Source organism: Nannospalax galili, unplaced genomic scaffold, assembly GCF_000622305.1.
Source record: "Nannospalax galili isolate Female #2095 unplaced genomic scaffold, S.galili_v1.0 scaffold648, whole genome shotgun sequence".
NCBI classification, from domain to species: Eukaryota; Metazoa; Chordata; class Mammalia; order Rodentia; family Spalacidae; genus Nannospalax; species Nannospalax galili.
In genome coordinates, this window is record NW_008360311.1 from 2,388,743 (window position 1) to 2,396,615 (window position 7,873).

The window sequence follows — 7,873 nt, forward strand, 5'->3', positions numbered from 1 at the left end:
AGGAGGCCAGTGAACTGGACTGAGAAAGCGGTATCCAGCAGACCTCGACGCAGGTAGAGTGGTACTTAGGGTTTTCCCTGCTTCACTGTGACCATCGATGCTACTTGACAGCATTCTTAGCCTTTTAGGTTTGAAACTAGGGGCTTTTTTGTACAATTCAAATGATTTACCTAGTGGTCCCAAAGATGCTAGGTCAAGTATAAAGGGAAGACAATAAACAGCCAGCTTCTGTTGCTGGCCTTACCATCCAGTAACCCCAGTCTGCAAAGGTAAGCCCCCTTTACAATGGCAACCCTTATTAACCTTCCTCGGATCTCAACACTGCTTTTATTCTGTTGGCTGGTCTATTTCTGCTGTCTTCCTCAGTGTTGTGGAACTCTGTCCACTGTGTGATATGACCGTTGCAGCTTAAAATCAGACAGCTGTGATCACCCTCATGAAACCCTCAGAAGATGAGGCCTGTTAGCATCTTTCCCTTGTAAAGGACAAGGTCTCAGATCCTCACCTGAGCCCCCGGCTGCTCCTGCCCTGCTGCCCGGCTACCCGGCTCCATGAAGTGGCTTCCATGATGCACCGCCATACCAGCATGGGCTTTCTGGTAATGCACTGTGAGAGTCCCCCACACCCTGCATGCTCATTGGTTCACCAAGCTGGATTGAATGGATTAATTTCTTCCCTCTGTTGTTACTCTGTCTGGAGTGACTAGAAATAAATTCCTCAGGACAAGTCACACTACACTCAATCAGCATCTCATCCTCACCTGATCAGAACACTGAAAGGGTCCTATGCCCATTGCTTCTATTTAATAGGTAGATGGTGAAGCCCACTGTGCTGAATACTCTTGGCGGTCAACTTGTCACACCTGGGAAGAGGGAGTCTCAACTGAGGGTTTCCTCCATCAGATTAGCATGCACGCATGTCTGTGGGGGCATTTTCTTGATTGATAATTGATTTTGGGTGGCCCAGCCCGCTGTGGGTGGAGCCATCCCTAGTCTGGTGGTCCTGGAGAATCTAACTGCTTGGGAGCTGTGGTCACCGCCAGCAGTGGCTGCTCCTCCATTCTCGTGGGTGCCGCTCCTTTGTTCTCACGGGCGTCAAGGCTGCTCCTCCACTCACCCTGGGCTGAGGCTGCTCTTCTGCTCACCTGGTGCTGAGGCAGCTCTTCTGCTTGCCCTGTGCTGCCTCCTGTCGTCGCTGCTTCTGCCCGGTCCCGGACCCCAGGGCTGGTGAGGAGACTGTGTCAGCGGAGCCGCATTCAGACACAGGAGACCAGGTTCAGTGACACAGGTCTGCTTTATTGCAGGAAGGCACAAGTTTATATAGGGGTAGTGGTCCAATCACAGCACAGCAAGTAGGATACCTCATTAGCATAACAAATTTAGCATCTTATCACAGTACAGCAAGTAGGATACCTTATTAGCATCATCCTATTAGCATAACAGACTTAATGTCCTATCACAGAATAGAGGGTATGATGCCTCATTAGCATACTGGGTTTCAGATTACAGAGCCAGGATTCCTGGACCCTGACAGTTGCAATATCACCCTAGACTCAAGCCTATCTCCCACAGGGAGCCTGAGTAAGGGAGTAAGCAGCCTTCTCACCTGTTCCTGTGTGCAGGGTTCTCTTCCTGCCCTGATTTCCCTCAATGATGGATTATGATCTGAAAGTATAACCTGAAATAACCTTCCTCTGCTAAGTTGCTTTTGGTCATGGTGTTTATCAAACAAGAACACACAGAGTTATAGGGCATGTGGGCAAATTACTCTGGGTCTGGGCTCCATGTTTTTAAGATGGGTGAGTACCATGTACCTCATGGGGTGAGGTGAGGTGGCCCAGGGCTGACCGACCTCTGTGCTCCTGCCACTCTGCTCTGTTTCCTTGTCTCGTGTCAGTCAGGGAGCTGCTCTTCCTCCTCCCACTCACTGCCTGCTGGCCCATAGTCCTGTGTGTCCCTCACCTGCACCCAGTGCTCGGCCCATGTGACCTCACATCCCAATGCTCTTTCTGTGGCTCAGTTCCGGCCAGCCCATCTACCACCCTACGAGAGCTGCCTAAATAATATTCTTGGCTCCTGGCTCCCAGCTCCCGAGGCCAATCTGTTTCACGTCATGGTCAGACTATATCCTAAAACAGCTCTGGGCCTGAGTCTCTCATTTTGGGAAATCTTATGCTGGTTTCCAAGCATGTAGCCTCAACTTCTGGGCTTTCCACTAAATGCCATGCTCCCCTCTACCCACGATCGATCAGTCTCAGTCGTCCTTCCTAGTTTGAACTCCCCACTGCGCTCCCTTTCTCAGCAGACTAAAAATGCTGCTACTTTAGCCCCTGTTTTCCCAAGCCGAACATCTTCCTGGGGTTCCTGTTCTAAATACTTTTGTCTGATTTCTGCTATCCGGCCCTCTCCAAACTACTTATCGACCTTGCTGTGTGGAGCCTTAGGTCGTTTCACGTTGATTCATCAATGTCTGCGCACTTTTCATGTCTCTCACTGCATGAGACGCTCCTTGAAGACTTAGGATGTGCACACGGACCTCTTTGTATCTTTCATGGAGCTTGCTACAGTAAGTATTTGCCCTCTAAATGACATTGACTGTCATATTTACGCCCCATCTATTTGTTATCTAACTAAACTTGGGAGTGATAAACTAAAAACAAAAACTGGCAAACTGTAGCAAGCATGGAGAGGGCCCTTCCTCACAGGAGACATGGAGACATGCTAAGCAGGAGTTTGTTTTATGAGCTGCCTGGTGTGTGCACGCACATATGGATGTGCACACATGCCTGTGGTAGTCTGTTGTGATATAGCGTTCTGAACCATCCAGGACTGCGTTCCAACCCCAGGTCCACCACTTGGTAGCGACTGTGACCATGGGAAACTATCCTGTGTCAGCTTTGTCAACTTGGCACAGCCCGAGTCTTCTGAGAAGGCGAGCCTCAGATGAAGGATTGCCCAGTAAGGTGTGTCTGTAGAGTGTCTGTGAGGAACTGCCTTGATGTTAATGTTCGGAGACCCAGCCCACTGTGGGCAGCAGGATTCCTCAGGCAGGTAGTCCCAGGTTGTAGAAGGGAGCTCCTACGCATGAGCCAGGGAGCGAGCCAGCAAGCAGCATTCCTCTATGGCTTCTACTCAAGTTCCTGCCCTGCCCTCCCTCAATAATGGACTGTGACCTGGAAGTGCGGCCCAAATAAACCCTTAAGCTTCTGGTCAGAGTGCTTTTATCACAGCAGCAGAGTGAAACTAGGACATACAACATATCTAAGTTCACCTCTTCAGCTGCACAGCAGAGATAACCGTACTCTGCCAAAGCCTTTGTAGTGTTCTTATGAGATCATTACTCATTTCATCAAGTACGTTCCGAGTTCTCACTCTAGACTGTCTTGTGTCTGGTAGAAACAAAGCTGTGTATAATCCATAGTTAATTTACCAGAGTGCTGTGCACACTGAATACCTTGACATGTCTAAGGTTTAGCACCTGGCAATTAGAGTAATATAGAGCACTGCACTTTTACTTACACTCACGTAGGGATGTTTAGAGTTACCAGCTGGGTCTGGACGGAGGGAAGGGCGGCCTCCTAACTCTTTAAACCAGGGCTTTTTCTTCTCTAGTTAGCATGGATATGATCTGTCGCTTTCATTCTGTCAATATCCACAGCCATGGCAAAACTTGAGAGCTGTTAGGAACACCACTTACCCAGTGGCTGCCATGTGCTCTATGTTACACCTTTTTATTATTTTTTCACCTTTTTAAGACAGAGTCTATCTGTAGCCACAGCTGGCCTGGAACTTGAACTTGCTATGTAGACCAGCTTGGCCTCAGTCTCGGAGATCTGCCTGCCTCTGCTTCCCAAGTGCTGGGATTAAAGGCCTGAACTGCCATATCTGGCAATGATACCTTTTTACAGAAGTCTTTTTTTTTTTTTTTAAATTACTGTGTGTCACTAAAGAGTTTCATTATGACTTTTACATTAGCTAGCTAGTCAGATATTATCAGTTTTGGAGGTCACTGAGATTGACCCCTCCCTCATAATCAGCAGCTTGTAAACCAAGGAAGTGGAATTGCAGGGCTTTGATTCCTGATCAAAGAACAGGATCTGAGCTGCATCTCTGGCCCTGGGTAGAGTCAGGGCATTCTAAACTGCCACAAAGATCATAAAAACTCAACAGCAGAGCCTTTCTGGTGAAGAACAAAGGCATCTCATTGTTCCCTGCCTCCAGAGTTAATCTGAAGGTCCTGTCAATCACCTGTGCAGGACATTGCCCTCAGGAGAGGCATCTCTTCTAGGGACTTTGGGAGAGAATATGAAGCCTAGCTATGCGAGCAGGTCAACACAATGGTCCTGTTCTTCTCTGTCCACTCTCACTTCTTTTTTTTGTGTGTTTTTGAGACAGCGTCTCTCTGTAGCCCCAGCTGTCCTGGAACTCACTATGTAGACCAGGCTGGCCTTGAATTCACAGAGATCCACCTGCCTCTGCCTCCCGAGCGCTGGGATTAAAGGCCTGCGTCACCATGCCCGGCGATCACTCTCACTTCCTGAGAGCACCTTAACATAGTGGTCTCAGTCTATTGTCCACTTGTCCACTCTAACCTCAGCAGCTGCCCCTTTGAACACTGTCCGCTCTCATCTTTGAAGGTACTCCACTTTGCTCTGTAACACGTTCTAACTCCACACTGCTGCCTGTGTGCTGTCAGAGCTCTTTCAATGGGAATCAGAAGAGCTTTTAAAATATAAATATATTGTTTAATATGTCGTTTATTAAATATTTTATTTTTTAAAATATTTTTATTATTTTTAATTTTTTTTACTTTATGTGTATGTGTGTATTGCCTGCTTGTAGGTAAGTGCACCTGCATCATGTGATGCCTGCAGAGGACAGAAGAGGCCGTCAGATCCTCTGGAACTGGAGTTTTAGATAGTTGTTAGCTGCCATGTGGGTGCTGGGATTCGAACCCTTGTCTTTTGCAAGAACTGCCAGTGTTTTTAACCGCTGAGCCATCTCTCCAGCCCCAATAAAGAGTTATTTTATAACATAGTAATAACAAATTATACTAAAAATGTTACTTAAACTTGATCATAGTACAATATGATTAGAAAGGCACTGAACTGTAAACCTATTGAAGGTAAATAATTCACAGCTGATTCTGATCACTGATATGTGGAAAACACATGCAAAATGTTAAGGAAAACGAACAAGTATGTACAATTCGTGGAAGCTTTGAGGATGAAAAATCATGATTCTAAGCAGTGATTGCCAATTCCAGCAGAGCTTTCAGGCACCTTAGCTGGTCTTCGCTGTGTGGATGAAAACAGATCCAGAGGAGGGTTTTTCTAGTGTTTTCCACATAGCCTGCAAATGGTGGACTCCTCCAAACAGCCCACTTTCTACCTGTCTTAGGTTCTGTGGTGAAGCCACTGCGATGCCAGCCAAGGTGAGGGAGGAGCAGCCATCCAGACCTTTCCACACAGGGCCTAGCTCACTTCAGCTGCTCTAATCACCATGCTGTCCCCTCCAGGACAGATGGCATCTTCTTAGACCATAAATGAAAATAAATCCTTCCTTCTAAAGTTGCTTTCGCACTTGTCTAAAGGGAATCACTGTTTTCAGTTGGAGGAAGATTTCCTGGATGCCCTCCCCACCTCCCCACTCGTTCCTGCAGAGGAGCTAGCCTCCACCAAGTCCTCTCCACTCCTCACCAGTTCCTCCCCCCACAGCGACCACTGTGTCAAGTTGGCAGTGCTTGCTAGGACAGAAGGGAACCTTTGCTTCCTTCACCAGGGGAGGTTTGGGTATCCTGGATAGGTAGTTCTCATTTATATAGATCAGCGGGACTGCTGACAGTGAGCTGTCAAAAGCCCTGGGAGATACCAGTCACTAGAATCTATCACTTTGCAGTTGAGATACTAGGAAGATAGAGGACTGGGGATGAAATTCAGTTAGTAGAGTGCTTGCTTATTATACACAAGAACTTGGGTTTGATCTCCAGCACTGCATAAAATGAGTTTGGTTGTGGCACAGTCTGTAATCCCAACACTAGGGAGGTGGAGGCAGGAGGATCAGAAGTTCAAGGTCATCCTTGGCTACATAGCAAGTTTGAGGCCAGCCTGGGCTACCTGAGACCCTGTCTCAAAGAAGAAAAAAAGTAGGAGCATGGAGATGTCTTGGCTAATTCCTACACAAACTGCTTGTTCCACCTTTTTTAGAAATAGCTCAAGCATGCTAGCAAGTTACTTCTGATGAAAGTGTCTAGGTGGATCTCCCACTGCACCAGTGAAGTTCTAGATCTGCTCATCAACACTGTTCTGTGGCCTGCATGAGGGCTCTTTCTGGGCCCTGGGGTTCCTCTGAACTCCGGGTGTTGATGCAGATGAGCCCTAATACCCTTTGAGCCCCATATTCTGTTCACACCCAGAGGCTACACAGTCGGTCCTAGGCTGGCTTCAGGGTGCGCTTTGGTGTTTTGGGTATTTGGAGAGATGAATGAATGTAGAGGAAATATCTCATGAATAAAAAGGAAGAAACTTGCCAGATGCAAAGTGGGAGTTAATTCCAGGCATATTAAATTATCTTGAAACACGTCCATCTCCATTAAGAACAGGAAGCGCGGCTCTGCCTCAAGCCCTCAACCTTCCTCATCCTTAACAAATAATTCGTTTTCTTCATAATGTCTTCAGTCCTTGGGGCATTTCACATCAGGAGTATGCCCGTGTTAGACTCATCTTCATAACACGTGATACAGATATTAAATATTTTATACAAGTGGCCTTGGGGTGCTTCAGCATTATAATACTTGAATACTTTGCCAGAGATTACTTTTTTCCCCTAAAGGATAGAACTTGAATGTCTTAGATCATAGTATTTCCTAAACAAATGCCACTTGACCATATAACAAAACGTTCTCCTTTTATGCCAATCCCTGTCAAAGACTACTGAGGTGAGGAACGGTTTTACTTCCCCAGTCACTTAGCAAATGTGGTTTTAAAATGGGCTGATCACCACTCAGCTGTGTGCTCTGCCTTCTGTGACTGAATGGTAACTCATAGCAAACCAAGAGGCTAGAACAACATCCAATTCTCAGTTCTCGTATCTGCAAGCCAATGTCCATGTGAGCTCTGCTGGACTCTCCAGAGCACCTGACAAGGCTACAGTCACAATGCTAGCCAGCAAATCTGGAGAGACGGCTCAGCGGTTAAGAGCACTGGCTGCTCTTGCAGAGGATCTGGGTTGAGTTCCCAGCATCCACATGGTGGCTAACAACTGTAACTCCAGTTCCGGGGGAATTCAATGCCCTCTTTTGACTTCCGTGGGCATTGCACAACACAAGTGCACTTCCATACGTGCAGGCAATACACTCATACACAGAAAATAAAAATTAACAAATAAAGAAGCTGGAGGACCCAGGGAAAGCTGCTTCCCACCTCACTGGGATTCGGCATTATCAGTCCCATGGTTGGAAGACTCAGGTCCTGCTTACTTGCCGGCCACTTATGGGATAGGGATGTTCCTGGCTCCCACGAGTCAGTCACATTTCGGCACATGGCCCCTTCCCCTTTATGGCAGCCATGGGCATTGAATCCTCCTCAGGCTTCACACCTCTAATGTCCTCTTCTGTTGTTGACCAAAGAAGACTGAGCTCCAAGGGTTCATCTGCTAAGTCAGATGAATATTCTGGATGTCTCCATATCACAAGGGCAACTTACACAGAACTTTAATAACATTTGAAAAAAAATCTGTTTCTCTGTGTTATCTAGACTAGTGCCAGGAGACTCTTCAAGGGCCCTTTTTAATAATTCTGTGGACCCTACATTTTAGCACAACTAAGCCAATGATCATGGTAATCAGCAAAACAAGGCGAAGAAACAAACACCCTT